The 16,042-nt window shown below is 35.8% G+C and overlaps 1 protein-coding gene across 13 annotated transcripts in view; it reads right to left on the bottom strand.

The window, feature by feature from the left end:
* LOC111934108 (NAD(P) transhydrogenase, mitochondrial-like) overlaps window positions 1–16,042 on the bottom strand; it is an 82,116-nt gene that overhangs the window by 21,677 nt on the left and 44,397 nt on the right. For 9 of the 13 annotated variants that reach the window (XR_015276063.1, XR_015276059.1, XR_015276058.1 and 6 more), the window contains 3 exons: window positions 7,883–7,971; window positions 4,931–5,120; window positions 3,924–4,057 (listed from right to left, as the gene is read on the bottom strand). The gene's annotated coding sequence lies outside the window, so the exon portion shown is untranslated. Of the gene's footprint in view, window positions 1–3,572; window positions 3,636–3,923; window positions 4,058–4,930; window positions 5,121–5,678; window positions 5,810–5,901; window positions 6,034–7,882; window positions 7,972–16,042 lie in introns of all 13 variants that reach the window. The other 4 variants (XR_015276062.1, XM_086849941.1, XR_015276060.1 and 1 more) reach the window with 4 other exon arrangements.

Below are 16,042 nucleotides of genomic sequence, written 5' to 3'. Positions count from 1 at the left end.
CCTTAAGGACAGGTAAAAAACAATTCAGGTCTAATAACTATCAGATTGTTGTCTTCCCAAAATACTTCCTTTCTCTCTCTTTAATAAAGATGAATGCCAGTTATGTTCTACCTGTAATAAGAAATATCTCTGATTTAATAAGTTTCAAACAACACATGCATCTGGATGTGGATTAAAAAATAGTAAAGAAATGAATCTGAGGGTGGTTTTAAAAATAGCAAATAAAGGTGATCATGGTCTCCTGATAAACTCTCAACTACCTAGAGACTGGTACCTGAGCAAATGAATTAAGTTCTTCAATGAATGCTCCTGCTTTTGTAACTGACTGAACGTTTTTAGAACTTGAAATGCAAAGCTATTTTTCTTGAATGAAACATTGCACAGTCAAAGGAATATGCTCAAATAAGGACAGTACAAAACAAAAAGCCTATAAAGTTGTTTCCCTGGCCCTAGGGATAACAGATCCCATGATCTAATGAAGAAGGATGACAAATATTTGTCCATATAAGTGAATCGTTTTCCTAGAGGGCTGTTTTTCAAGAGGGCCTGATTCTGCACATATGCCTTGTAACTTACTGCTTGTAGCACTAATATTTCATGCAGGATCCAGCTCTTTACTTGCTCATATTACTCATTTTGCTAGCCAAGACCACCCTCCTAGCTTTGGGTTAGTTAGCTATTGAACAAATTCTACCTTTGTTTTACTTTGAGAGCTACAGAACTTCATGCTAAATTATGTTGTCTAATTTATCTGCTTTTCCCAGTCTTGTTTTGAAAAGTACCCCATAAACTCTTTAATGTGTCAGTAGCCTTTCATATTCCAATAAACAGAACCTATCCCATTGCTGTACATTCTATCTATTCCATAGGTTTCCCAGCTCTTTCTTTTCTGTAGTTTGCAAACTGTCTCTACATGCCGTTTGGGGGAGCATTCTAGAGAAATGCTAGAATGAAATTTCTTATCTTTAATCAGTGAAAATATTAAATTGTGATTCAGGGTGTCTTTTTTCACCACAAATTATGGCTCGGAAACCAGCTAGATAGCTTATAAAAATATGCTCAAATAACAGACAGGTAACTGTGGAGCGCTAATCAGCATGACAAACCCATCCCCAGGTATGATTTAATCTAGTAACTCCATCAGCTGATGAAACATTCTCCTTGTTTGGGAGATGTATTCCTTTTTGGACTAATCAGGCAGAAAGGAGCTGGTACTATGCAAAGGAAAAAGCAAAGCACGCAGACAGACATACCTGAGGTTGCATCAAAATTTATCATCACTTCTCACTATTCCATTAATTCTCTTAAACATTTCCTTCTTTTGTCATCACTCACAAAATTATGTATATTTACTGTAAGACAATGTGTATAAACATGAAGTTGATACTTTTTTTGTTTTGAGGTAGGAACTAAAATTGTAATCTCATTTGTAATTCATTTTGAAGAAGCCATTAACCTTGTTTTCATTTTCTATAGGTTCCTTTTATGAACTCAAATCTGTCATAGTGAAGCATATGAGAGAAGAAGGCACCAGACAATTCACTTGGGAATAATAAATAAAGTTTCTGGTATGAGAGGCAAAGGAAGGTGTGACTTCCTGGGTAGTGCGATAACCACTATTCCAAGCAAGAAAAATCTGCTCACTATTTGATTAAAAAAAGGATTGGGAGAAACAAGCATCAGTCCTAAAATACCTGCCAAACCTATAAAGAAAAAAACTATGCACTCAGAAGAGCAAAAAAGCACTTTTCTTTATTAATCATAAAACAAAAACAGGCATAGAACCCAAACCCTTCTTCCACAGAAGTTGTCACAGACACCCATGATAGCAGAAGGCATTTCCTGATCATAATTTTGCATGCATAACTTGTGTACATTGTTTTTGCCAGAAAACTAATTTTGGAATAATAGACTTAGCCAACATGAGAATGAAGTGTGTACCCCAGGATTCAGCAGATGCACATGGGACTGCCAAACTAAATTTATGAAATAAAAAATATTCCACTTGGACAAATATGGAGAAATGGTTCACCAGAAAAACTCCAAAATCAAATATGTCATAAATTCCCCAGTGGCTTTTCACAACCTTTACTGCATTAGTAGAAATACAGACCACAGTGTAGCATCTGAACATTGTTAAAAGATGCAGACCACACAAAGAGTTCAACAATACTTCCTTGGGAGAAAATATTATTACTTCCAGTACTAGTCTCTTTGACCATATGTGTTAGTGGTTTAAGGAAATGTTTTTCCCTCTTTAGGAAAAGACCAGATCATTTCATTAATCCAAGATAATATGATATTCTACTTGGAGACATATTTTGTCATCACTCGCACAAGGTTTTGTTAAATATACCCAAGTAAGCTCTGAGCAACTCAGTGTACAAAATTAATTTCTCTGATCAAGACAAAGCCTAAAATAGCAAAATATTCCCATCTCACTCTTAGAAATGACAGTTCAATTTCCAGTTATACTGTCATTTAAGAAAGTTTTTAACAAAAACTTTAAAACATATACAAAATTGCCCACTGTTAATCAAGGAGACTAGATCTTCAAACAAGGTTGATACTTTGGACAAAACATGGTAAGTCCATGACCCTGGGAGAAGACAGTAAGGAGGACTTCAAGCTGCTGTACAAAGTTTGGTTAAGGAATGAGTGAAACAGACTCAGCTTTCCTCCTTTAAAATCAACTTTTCATATTGCCAGAATTTGCTTTCCTTGAACTAATAGATATTTCTACTGTTACTCATTCAGCTTGAACAGGAGTCTTGAAGGTAGTGAACCCTCAAAAAGCTGTGCTATATGTATCTTTTTCTGTTATTATTTGCATTATTCTTTCATTCCATCATTATTTTTAATGTAAAGTGAATAACAATCTTGTTTATGAGAAGAGTACTCTTGAACATAATCAAAACCTTGCTATATGATTCCTTTTTCCATTCCATACATATATTTCAACACAGATAATGACATCTGGAGTTATGCCGTATACACAGGCCCTGATCCAAAAGCTTTTGAGAACAGCCTATATTCATTTCAATTGGCCCTGGATTGGGTTCCTAACCTATACTATATTGGCTCTTTATTTCATACATAATTAATATCAGAGGAAATTTATTGGTAACAAAAGGCATATGGTGATTCACCAAGGACCCTGAAAAGTGCATTTTTAGCCTTTCATTTAATTGGAAAGCAGCAGGACACGTTAACGAACCTGATTTACCACTGTCTGTGCCTTTTCCAGTTAGTCCACACTACCTTTAAGTAGCTCTCTTATTAACAATAAAGAAGCTCTCTTTATTGTTACATAATTATTCCTAGCATGGCTCATCATCAAAATGCCTACTGGTAACAAGAAATATAGATAAATTCCCTTGTATCTCTCAGATAAATTCCAGTTGTGATCATAATTTTCCTAGATTATAAGGATATGACTCTTCCTGATCTTGTGCTAATCTTTTTTTTTAATAGAAAGGGTGCTGTCCCTGGCAAATGTTATTGAAATAATGCTTTACACCTTCCTGTTGCAGAAAAAAAAAACATTATGATGGATTCCTACTGTATCTTACCTTTCTTTATATTATGAGCTGTTTGTTTCAGTAAAGTTCTGCCATGATTACTTATTTGTCCATCTGAAATTAGTGGGATTATTCACATGAGCAAATAGAATGGGATTTGGCCTTTACCTTATATTAATTACTATAACCCTTGATTTGCAAAATAGCACCAACCATTAAATGCAGTCAGTTGTAAAAAACAATTTTGTGTTTCTACTAAACCAGTTTTGGCCTAATACATTTCAGATGTAATACACTTACCACTGAAGGGGAAAGAACAAAAATAAAACAAAAAATTCAAGAACAATACAAAGCAAACACAAAAGAAAGCACAGAAAACAAACATTAAAAAAGATAACATACCTAAATCCTAGACTCTGTTCCTTAAAAGCTTAGATGAATATGCTTCTCTTTACAAACACTTCCTTAGCTGAAAAGTAATTCCAGTCTGCCAATATGTAAATGTTTTGCATGACTGTACTTTGGATTAATGCTACCTGCAGGCAAATATGGATTCCTGTCAATCTTCAATTCACCACAACTACAGAAATTATTTTTTCTTAACTACATCCAAAATCAACTTGACTGAAAAAGAATCGGTTTATCTCAAGAAACATCTTGCATACAAAAAATTGCAGTCAGCACACAAGTAATACCAGTATTTACAGATCTTAAGGCTGTCTCCTAATTTAACTGTATATTTAGTTCTTTTTCTCCTCCAAAAGACAGGGCTAAAGGATATAGGAAGGCATGAGGGCTGCTGCTATTACAATGGAGACTACACTGAGTACAGCTTAATGATGTCATATCAGGGCTGAAATATGTTTGATGTTCTCAGGCTAAACCCCTGGTTGTTTAAAAAAAAAAAACCACTGTATCCTTAGCAATACTCCACCTCTCCTGACCCTGGGGGGCAAAGATGCAGTAAGTGTCATCAGACCATTTGGCCTTTGAAGTACTTGCGTTCTTGAAGTCCTTTTGTGTAACACACAAGCTCACCTATTCCTAGTTTTCAGCTCCTGTTGAGTTTTCAGCTCATTTGAGTCCATAAACTCTAGTACTTGAAGTTCTATTACTAAGGCAGAGCACAGTAGCTCAGGAGATGGGCTGATTCTCAAAACACATCCTTCAAAAACACGAGTTTAAAGGACAGCAGTAATTTTAGAGTATTGACATTTTTATAAGTCTTTTTGCCCCATATTTTACTGCTTGAAACAAGCAAGAAATTCACTTCCCAACATTGAAGACATTCTGTAGACATTGAATGATAACATTTCCTCAGAATGACTAAATTCCCTAACAAAATCACTGCTCTCAGAGAACACATTTTATATGTTTTTTATCAAAAATGTTTTAGTGTTGAAACTCACCTTTATTACTCAAATTCCTCTAATGACACAATCAATAGCCCTATAATCTAAATCGTCCTTTTGTTCAAAGTGAAAATATTCTCTCTCAGGAGAAACAGCTTTAATAATTTCAAGATGTTGCTGGAAAAAGGCTACTGGCTTGAGTAGCCCTTCTTCTTGGCAAGTCCTTGTAACCAGTGTTCACCACACCCTGATGAGAAAGCAAAATAAATAGTTGTCAAAGCTTTCATGTGTTGGAAACTTTTCACATGTTCTCCACAGATCTGATGCCTGCTTTATGCATGCTAGTAAATCAAATTTGCATATTACTACAGACATGAGTTACTAAAGCTTTATTTTACAAGTTAAGGTTTCTGTGTAAAACTAATAGCTTACTCTGATGCATGACCAAAGAAATTCAGCAATTTTGTCAGGAAGCCAGAGATTAAATGAGCTGGGAGGCCAGTCAGGGAACTGGTTACAAAACCATATGGTGCTTATTTTTGAGAAGAAGAAATCAAGTACTTCTTCAAATGAAAAAACACCTCATGGTTGTCTGATAAGAATCACATTGCACAAAGTGTTTCACAGATTAACTGCACTCCAGACAATCCCAAGGAAGAAGATAGTGATACCTTCAAATCTTAAATTCCTTGCAAGTACATCTGGATTTATACCACGTCTCTAACATCCCCTAGTATTATTATGAAAGCAGAACATCAAAAAAACCCCAAACAAATCCTAATGCCATGCTCTGAAAACAACTTACATTGAATTCTGACCTTGTACCCTAAGTTTTTGTTTCTTTCTTTCATTACACCATTCCAGGACAGCCATCTGGACATTAAACTCGCCAGTTTATCTCATATGAAGTTGCACATGTTGGCTTCCATACACATCCTGGAGTAAATCACACCATAATAATGAAGTATGGCAGCCCCAGGAGTCATCAATACAAGGTAAAATTGAAATACCGCAGCTGGACACTTCACCTGGCTCTCCAGAACAAGCCATTGCAGTGACCTATGATCTGGGGGACAGTGGCAGCAAGCATTCTGCTTTACAGCCCACAGCCCAGGCTGGTTTCTGATGGGATTTATCCTTTTTGGGTAAATTCACAAATACTGAAATGAGAGCATTTTAAACTGCTTCAATTAATGGGTCTTTACAAACATATAGTTGCACCTTCATATCATCTTACTATTCTACACAGCATAACTTTGCTTTTCCACATCACAATGGAATTTAGTCCTCATCAAAAAATTATATTAATTTTAATGGTAGTCCCGTATAATCTACCATTCATATTAAAAACTGTTCTATACTGCTACTTTGAAATTGTAAAAATATGTAAATCTCTGAAGTGGTTTCTCTTTTCCTATATCTTGAATTGAACACTCAAAATTCTTGATAATGAAGGAACTCGTTTAAAAGCATTTATGGATGTCATTGTTTAAAAGGATGTTTCCACGCTTATAAAAGTCACAGTGCATAAAACAGGCATAATTATGTCTGACTAATATTCCAATTTGTGGTTTTATTACTTATGAAAGACTTTGCTTTATTACCCCAAAACACTTTTGTAAGGACTCCATGACAGACTTGCAGTGACTTCAAGGAAAGACAATCTTTATTACTGTAATGTTGATTACTTTTTCATTTGTTAGAGCAACACTGAGGTTATTTGTATTTTCCCTGCACATCAGTTATTTCTAAATACTGGTGTATAATCTACACCTGAAAAATGTCAACTTCTGCAGGATGAGTAATTTCTACTTTACTCCCTGCCTCAGCTCTGTATAATTACTGATCATTGTTTCATGGACTCCATCATACTCCTGCTGCTTAGGACTGAAGACTTCTTCCCCAATTTCATGTTTAAGAAAGCAAACCAAACAAGTTTAATAGGTCTTACTAGAAATGGTAACTCTTACTAGAGAGGGTATAGGGAGTATGTCATACACATGGGTGCTTTCAGAAGTAAATATAATGTATTCATTACTTTCAGTCTGAATTGAAAATTACTGGGAAATCATTAGCAAAGCAAATACTCTAAATCATTGATTAAAAAAAGGTAAAATGTAAACATGAAGCCATTACTCACTAATAGTTTTTAGTAAATACCTAGATACGTGCATATTTCACTATGCATTTTATGCTAATAGGGACATATGTTTGAGTTCTCCAATGTCATAAGCAGAATCTTACTTGGAATAAGACCTGAACTAATATAAGTTCCACTTTTACAAATACCACTTTTAAACACTAGCAGGCAAATCATACCTGGTACACGAGGGAGTAATCTGTTCATGTATGAGCAGTACCTGTGCCATCCATTTCCAGCTGGCTCCAAAACCCATATTAACAGCCTCTCACCCTCCAAAAGCTGCCAGCCCAGCACAGGGCACTCCTGCTCATACACGTCATCTCCTAAGGCAGGAGATGGGAAGAGATACAGACAGACACATGTGGAGTGCTGAGGAGACAGGCAGCTGGTGAGGCACTCCTGGAAGCAGACCCTGCTCAGCAAAGGGAGTTCCCTATCTGAGGAACAGGAGCCCAGGGATGACCCACGCTGGGGTAGGGACAGCCATGAGGGATGGGGGTCAAACAGTTGCACACAACCCCACATTCAGAGGGACTGTGATGGACTGGGTATAATGTGCCCAGCTGAGCCTAGGAAGGAAGAAAAAAGATGATGTTTTTCTTAAGCTGGACCTGGGAAGTAAGGAGGCAGCATATTTTAAATGATGTTCTCTTTTTCTGGATATTGAAATAAATTTTTTGAATTTTGCATTAATTAGTAATGAATTAACTAAAATTTCTGGTAGCCCCATGACAGAAAGGAACCTTCCAGATAGTTTTTGAATTGCAATGTTTTGCTTCAGTGCAAAGCAAAGCAGAACTTTAACCAGAATATTTTATAACATGTTAAAAGAGTTCTAGATTCTAAGCCATATTTTCTTACTCTACCTGGCATCAAATCTTCTGACAGCAATTCCCATTGCTTTGGCAGCTACTGCTGCAGTCAGCCCAGCAACGCCACCACCAATTATCAGCATCTAGAGAGATCAAACAGAGAGTAAAGTGCATTCTATGTTCACTTATTCCATCACATGCTGTGTCTGCAATATGTCTTATCTTCAAAAGCACTTGAACTTTAAAGAGCATCAGAGGCTAAAAATTGTTAAGTACTTCAGAGAAATAAAAAAAACCAAAATCCAACAACTTATCTCAACAATACAACATTGTTAAACAGCTGGTTTGGTCTATAAGAGCAGGTGGTCATCTGTACAAAAAGTACCAGATGTAGAAAATAAGAGAAAAAAGTTAGAAAAAATAAGTTAAACAAGACATGACTAGACGCACTTTTTCTGTTCCACAGGACATAGACCTTAACTCAAACTTTGATAGCAAAGGATGCTGACATTATTTGTCCAGTTATGCAAATGCTTTCCTTTACTGTAGCTTTTCTCAGCTATGAATTCTGACAGGTATGCTGCAACAGAAATCACAGGGTGGGGCTCAGTCTCAGAATGAGACATAGTCCGGCATAAGGTCCTTTAAAAAACAGTGAACATCCTTCTGAAGCAGGGTGTGACAACACTTTCTTTACACTGAAAATAATTGATCAAGCATTTGCCAAAAATAAATGAAAAATGCCAGACTGAATTTAGATGTACATAATACATTCATCTACAAATTTCAATTGCCCTTGGCTGCACTGTATTAAGGCAGATGAGAGCAAACAGAAGTCCTTGATGTTGGCATCCTACCCAAACAGAAAGCCGATCTAGTAAAATATCTTTTTTGGGACCATCCTGGGAAGAATCTAGTCCTGAGCCCTAGAGGAAGTCTTAAAAGGTTCTAATCAAGTAAATTCTGTACTCAGAAATGCTCAAATGCAATTAAATCAACTTTTAGAAGATGGCTTAAATATCTAAAGACAGTACAAGGAATCAGATGCTATTAGGTATCAGCTGATAAGCCTATACCTGTCTGCCAGCCCACCTGCAAATAATATGAACAGCACAAAGGGCTGCTCATAGCTATTCCAGGAATTTACAGCACAGATCCCCTTGGGTAAGGTAGGCCATTGATGAGCATATACTTTACATGAACTGGGAAATAAGTCCAATATTTCAGCTCCCTTAAAAAGGATATATGTTTGAAACATTGAGACTGCCTGCATTGTTAAATTATACAAGAACGCTTAAGTATAAGTTATTGCTCAAAAATATTTTCAAATTATTGTTCCTCATTCAAAGAAGTGGAGGTAGCCCCAAAAATATTCACTAAAATCATGTTTTGTGTGAACATTGTGTAGCTACATGGAGCCCACTAGAACATACCTTTATTACAGGCTTTTTTGTTTCCAATGTCTAACACTTGTTTTACTTGCAATTTTTGTTGGGTTTTTTTTACTCATTGGGGAATTAAGAAAAGAATTACTGATTTCTTCAAAGAGTTATGTAGGTATGTAGTAATTTGAACAAGAACTGCAGCTGTTTTGTGCTTGTTCTGTCAACAAAAGATTTTCAAACCAGATAACTATGGGTTTCTCAGTCCTTTATAGTATTTGGCCTAATGGCCAAGCAAGTTCAAGATTTCACTTAACAAAATGGAACAATTTGAAAATTCAGTTATTACTTTTATACTGTTCTTAATTTAAACACTTTTCTTCTTTCAAAGCTTAAAAATCAAACTAAACTAATCAATGAAGTAAAATCCTCTTTATCCCAAAGGAGTAACAGATATGAAACCAATTTAATATCAGTGATCTAAATGCTGAAGCAAGGTGCATCCTGGGCAACTCTCCTGTCTCCTTGGTTATATACAGCAGAGAATTTAGTCCACTGTCAGTACTGCAGGAAAAGATAGGCAGTCATTCCTAATATTCCATATTACCCTAATATATATACTATATTCCTATAGTTCCTATACAACTCTAGAAAATTAATAATTTGTATCTAAAGGTATGTAATAATTTTTCCTTACTGAAATTAATAAAAAAAATTTTTTCTAGGTTTACTGAAGTGAAATTCCATGCAATGGCAGGAAATGAAAGACTGGCAAAAACAAGAGTTGCTAATACCCAAAAGTAGAGCCAGAGCAAGTCAGACATTGTATACACATGCTTTCTGTACTAGAAAAAAACCTGTTGTTCTTCTGTGGGTACCATCTGATTCAGTGTCATGGCCATATAACTGAGGTAATAATTTATTTTGGTACACAGGCAAATAAAAGGAGAAATGTTAAAACCAAATATTTTAAGAGAAGTTGGTATTAAAGAAAAAAACAACATTGTTTAAGGCCCTGTGTTAGAACATTGGAGGGAAATCAGAGAGTTTGACACTAGGTTAATTAGATTTAAATAGTTTCAGGGAGAGAGAGAGAGAGAATGTGCTATTCATCTTTGTAGCCAGATTGCTTAAATTTACCAGAGCTGTCATCGAGACCTTTTAGAGACTAGTTGCATGATTTTGTTTATGGTTCTGTAAAGAGAAACAATATTGACTGCTGACATTTATCATGGCTTGTAATTTTTCCTCCCCTTAACTTCACTGTGGTTGACTACATGAAAAGTGATTTGTTTTGCTTCATTTTCTTCATCAAGAAAAAAGAAGAGTATCCCTTTTAATAAGGTAAGAAGATGTAAGTGAAGGCCCAAGCCTAGATCATGAGGCTCTTTCAACTGGAAACACCCCACAATCTCCCTCCAAGATGGAAAATATAATATTTTCCTATGGTTTACTGAAAGTGAGGAGAGCCAAACCGGAGGGATACATAATAGAGACCTCCTTCCATCCACTTCCAAGCAGAGGGGTCACAGAAAACTGCTTTGCACCATTTGTGCTGATCTGGCCAGGGTCAAAGTTAGCACTTAGACAAAGGGGTCACTGCCACCATTTGCACAGAGCTGGCACCCGAGTGAGGTTTCTCATTGGGATGATGTGAGAAAACTTGAAACCAGAAAACCGAAAGCATTAGACCAGACATAAATTTTTCTTAAAGCTCATCAAATTTAAGGAAAATTTTTCATAGAAGTATAGATGTTGTAGAATTTAACACTAAAAGTTAAGCTCATTGTTTATGGATTCTCAAGCTACTGAAGGTATCCAAATCCTGGACAGTTTTTGTGTAAATAAAAATCCTGGGAAACGGTTGTTGTTTTTCTACATATACACACACACACACACTTAGAAGAGTGTCCCAGGAATGGGCTCAAACATCCCCCTTCCTATAAGAGTGCACTTAAAGTTTTGCTTTATACAGGCAGCAGAAGAGAAATGCATAAAATTACTTTGCTACAGCCTGTTACGCATGATGTGGAACACGGAGAACTACATTCAGTCTTAACCTCCACAGTGGAATGCTATATCATACACAGTGATATGAAAAACTCTTTTCAGATGATTTATGGATACAACAGTGGCAAGGCAGCAAGTGGCAGAGAAAATGCCTTGTTTAATGAAGCAGTTGTGTTTGATACCTTTACCAAATTGATTCTGCTTCAGATGAACTGGTACAAATTTAAAACTGTTTCAATATGCAGCCTATGTACATAAATAATTGGTTCAGCATTCAAACTGGTTGTTTGTGTTTGGCAGTTTTTTTAATGAATTCCTTATAGAAATCTAACTGGCTTTGAAAGCCGTTCCAAATCTGAATTGTTTCAAAATGTGTCTTATATTGAATGACAACTGCTCTTGACTATTGTTTGGCCACTAATGCAATGTGATACTACATGGGGAGCCAGAATTCAGAACCAGCAGGGAGAATTTTGCACCTTTAATTGTCAGAGACTGCAGTTTTGGGAAGGTAACAAATTCTTCTACCAAATTCATACTGTCCCTGGGGCAAGGCCTCAAAATAAACACAGTAGCTTCAAAGACAGTATTATGGGTTACACTTCAGCCTGCAGACAGTCCTGTTTGCATGTTGTGATCACTTCATACTTCGCATTGCAAATAATCTTAGATTACAGCCCTATTTATGTGAGAGATTATTATGGAAAAATAATAAAAAGTGGTATGTTAAAGCTATGCCAAATATAAGACACATTTATCATCCTGTCAATGGAATTTTTTACCATATGTCTCAATGGATTTTCTAAAATTAGTTTTGTTTTATACCTATAATAGCTATAGGTCTTAGGCCATGTATAACATATTTCACAAAAAGAAAGACTGTTGTTCAAGCAGCAGGAAAAACCCCAAAACGCATGACACATGTGCCCTAAAACAAAAGTTCAACTTTTTGGGAAAGAAGTCAAAACCACTTCTCTAGATTTGCTTGTGTATAGGTGAAGCTAGAAAATGGGGGAGTATCCCTTAAGCTCAAATTGTTACAGCTTCTAAACCGATGATCATATTTAGTTGACACAAATTAGTCTTCAGAATAAATATGGTTATATTATTCACAAATTACAATCTTATCTTTAATTATATATAATTTTCAGACAGTAATTGCTACCCTGGTTTGTCTGCATTGCTCAGCAGAGAATTTTGCTTTTTGTCAACTTTATGTTCCACTTTCAATTTTTCTATTTTAGCTGCTGTTTTACCAAGGAGTAGACACCAGGACAGCACAACCCACTTCTCACTGATGATATTTCTTTGATAAATCCCACACTATAGGTGTTCACTATTAAGTTCTTATAGTGAACACCTCTAAAACAGAAGATAAAACTAAATACAAAGGCTTTTTTCATTTCCAGATCATATAAATTTAGTTTTATTTACTTTCAAAGGCACAAATTTCAACATCCAATGGATGTTTGACACGGTTTCAGCAGCAGACATGGTTTCTCTGAAGTTTGAAAATTCCATCCATATATCAAATCCAGTAAAGTTTTATGCACATATATTATTCTTAAAGAGGTATAATCACTGGTTGACCTTAGTGGGATGGTTAGCGTGAGAGAAGGTGACAGGATTGGGCCCCAAGTTTTCATAAATAATACAGAACAACTCCAGATGAGCATTCCACTCTTAGTTTTTATAGTGCCTTCCACAGCCAGCCCACATGGTCTCTCACACACGTTCCTACATGCCAGAACAATAACAAATTAAAGTTTGGTTTGTAAAATAACCTTGGCTCAGATGCTGCTTATACAAGTTTGCATGCTGTTTACTCTGAAAAAGGTGTGGAACTGACCACAATGAGGCGACAACCTCAATTCCACTCACACACGAGGTGAGAAAACCAATAACAAAACTGCAGGATTAGGAAAAGGACACTTTGTTTCTCCTGGCTTGCCTGTGAATAGAGCGTGTTTTATTAAAAAAGAAATAAAGCCTCTTTGTGAAGCACACTAAGGTACCTCTCTCTTCCTCCTTAGTACCTATATGCATACAAACATTACATATAAACATATGTGTGTGTGTGTGTGTGACTGTACACAAATACCCATACTACACATGATGATCCATAGAAGGAGGAGTCCTAGATTATTATTGCCCTACTTTACCATTCCTTGCAGTCAGTGAGGATTTTCATTGACTTCAGGAAACTGGATTTCTAAGTATTACACTCCCTCTGTGCTGAGCACCGGTTCAAGGACATTATTGCACCAAAACCCTGCCTATGCCTGCAGAACAGTTTGAGTGATTGAAGGGTCACATTCAGCTTCCCTGAACTATTTTGATTTACCTTCATGACTTGATACTCCAGAATACCCTTAAAATCCAATATTGTCTGTTCAAATAGTAGGCACAGAGAATAAGGGAAATACCTTGGAAGCTGACACAGTTTCATATAAGTATTATTTCTGTAAAATTCAATATGAATATCTTCAAAAACATCAAGTGGACCTGACATTTTGCCCAAAATTAGAACAATTTAAAGAGGAAAAACAAATGTTTCACCACACCCACGTAATTTCAAAGGGCTTTTTGTAATTTTTTTTAAAATATTGTATACAACCAAATGCCTGATTGCAGACATCTCGATAAAACTTGGTTGTTCCCATAATTAACTGGAGATACCCTAAGCTACATTAATTACTAACAGAGATGCAAAAACTGAAGTATGTTTGCTTAAACATACAGTTGCTTCAATGCCAGAAAACATTCTACAAGAGATTACACAGACCAAGCAGATACATGTGGAGGGACATTTCTATTAGAAACACTCTAAACAAAGCCATCTAGTACAGAGTACATTTTGCTTAAAAGATATACACATGGCATTAGAGCAAATCTGGGAACAAGTATAAGAACTTTAATTGACTGAAAAAATAACTGCCAGGATTTATAATTCTACAAAGAGAAGTGTCATAACGAGTTCACTTGAAAAAAAAAAAAAATCTCAGTTCTATCCTGCAAGTGTGCACATTATATTTTCAGGCCATTAAGGCAGCAAAAACTAGAAGAAAAAGAAATTATTTTTTTTAAGTAAAAATAAAAACTTTTATTTGTGAAGTACCACAGGAAAACTGAAGGTTTTTGTTACATTTCTGAGAAGATACATAATCAGCTTTGTTAAAGGAAGAAAAAGTGCTTCAGATACACTCCCCAAATGAATAACTCTCCCCTGTCTTTGGGAAGAGAGGCAGTAATTCCTCACTATCAGCAATTACTATACACAATGCACTTGCAGTATCTCAACTGCTTGGTTAATGAGTAGCAGGTAAAGTAAAGCACAATGTCCCTCTAGTTCCTGCCCATTTGCTATAGGAAGGAGAGAAACACAACATACCTCTGATGTGAGTTCTAAGCAACACGAAGGAGAAGCAAAAATAGATTCTGGAAATGCTTACCCTATATCCTGTTCTACCCCATACAGCTAATGGAATTATACAAGTCTAAGAAACAAAAGATTCAACCCACAGTAATTTTTGTACACTAGATTCTTCTAAGGTCAGACAGAAAGGCACTGCTCTCATTTTATTTATTAGTTCAAAAGAATATTCTAATATTTTGCACACTGGTTGCACAATATAGGAAGAATTGGCTCGCAGCACTAGCCTTCAATCTGTAGTCACTTCTATACATCATCTACATCATCTACATCTTTGAATTTAGATTCTAGTTTTATACTGGAAATGGTACTTTCATTTATATACCAAATTTAAAAAGGCTTAATCAATCTCTTGCACAACCTGTCACAGCTTCAAACACTATTGCCCAGTGAAATACTATTCTAGAAATCTGTGCAGAATAGACCACATTGATTAAAAAAAAAACACTTTAAACATACCATTTCTGTTAGTACAATTATTTTCATAGCCATATCTGGGGGAAAGGTCATTTTTAAATTATCTCTATATATGCAAAAGCAGTAAAAGTTCTGGCAGGCCTAGAATCAACAGGATCCAAATCTCTGTAAGACTTTTTTGAAAATTGGCAGACTAACTTGAGAGCAAGACTGTGAAATATATTTTCAGGCTCATACTTCTCCCCTCTAGTAAACTTGTCATTGTAACACCTTTATTCTCAGCCTCAGCTTGTGTACATTTCTAAGCTCACTAATGTACCTGTGCCCAAAAGAAAAAAAAAATAAAAAAAAAGATTCTTCAGTACCATGAATCAACAACCTAAAACCCAAACAACTCGTTCTAAGCCCAAAGACAGACTGTAATCAAGCCAGAATGGGATCTGAAGCTAAACATTGCTGCTTTCTCTTACATTCTCTTTGTTTACTTTATGAAGCTGGAGATTATTTCAAGTTTTTGCTAGTGAAACACAGCATTGTCTAAATCTGGAGCTTCATAAGCTCCCATGAGTATCTTTCATTTGCAAACTTACCTATCTCAGGCCTGACCCTCCTCTGAGCACATTTACCAGATGGTCCAAATTACATTGGGTATTATTAGGTACAATACAATAGACTACAACCACTACATCAAGTAAGTGAGCTGATAAAAAAAAAAATCACACTTAAATTTTGAATGCTTGCCTAAGATAATTAACATTATTATAGGGTAAATTTAAGTCCTTCATATGTAGAACAGAAAGAGTAATTACGGGAAATTTTGCTACAGCATTTGAAGAATTCAGATAAATTTCTTCATTCTATAGTTTTGACTAGGATGTGAAATAGGTCAATTGATTAAATATTTTTGGGTTCCATAAGCAAAACCACAGGAACGCTTCTGAATTTTATGGTCCTGGAATGTTCTAGTTATGC

Source organism: Cyanistes caeruleus, chromosome 13 (assembly GCF_971803275.1).
Source record: "Cyanistes caeruleus chromosome 13, bCyaCae1.hap1.1, whole genome shotgun sequence".
NCBI classification, from domain to species: domain Eukaryota; kingdom Metazoa; phylum Chordata; class Aves; order Passeriformes; family Paridae; genus Cyanistes; species Cyanistes caeruleus.
This window is presented reverse-complemented; position numbering and strand designations above follow the sequence as displayed.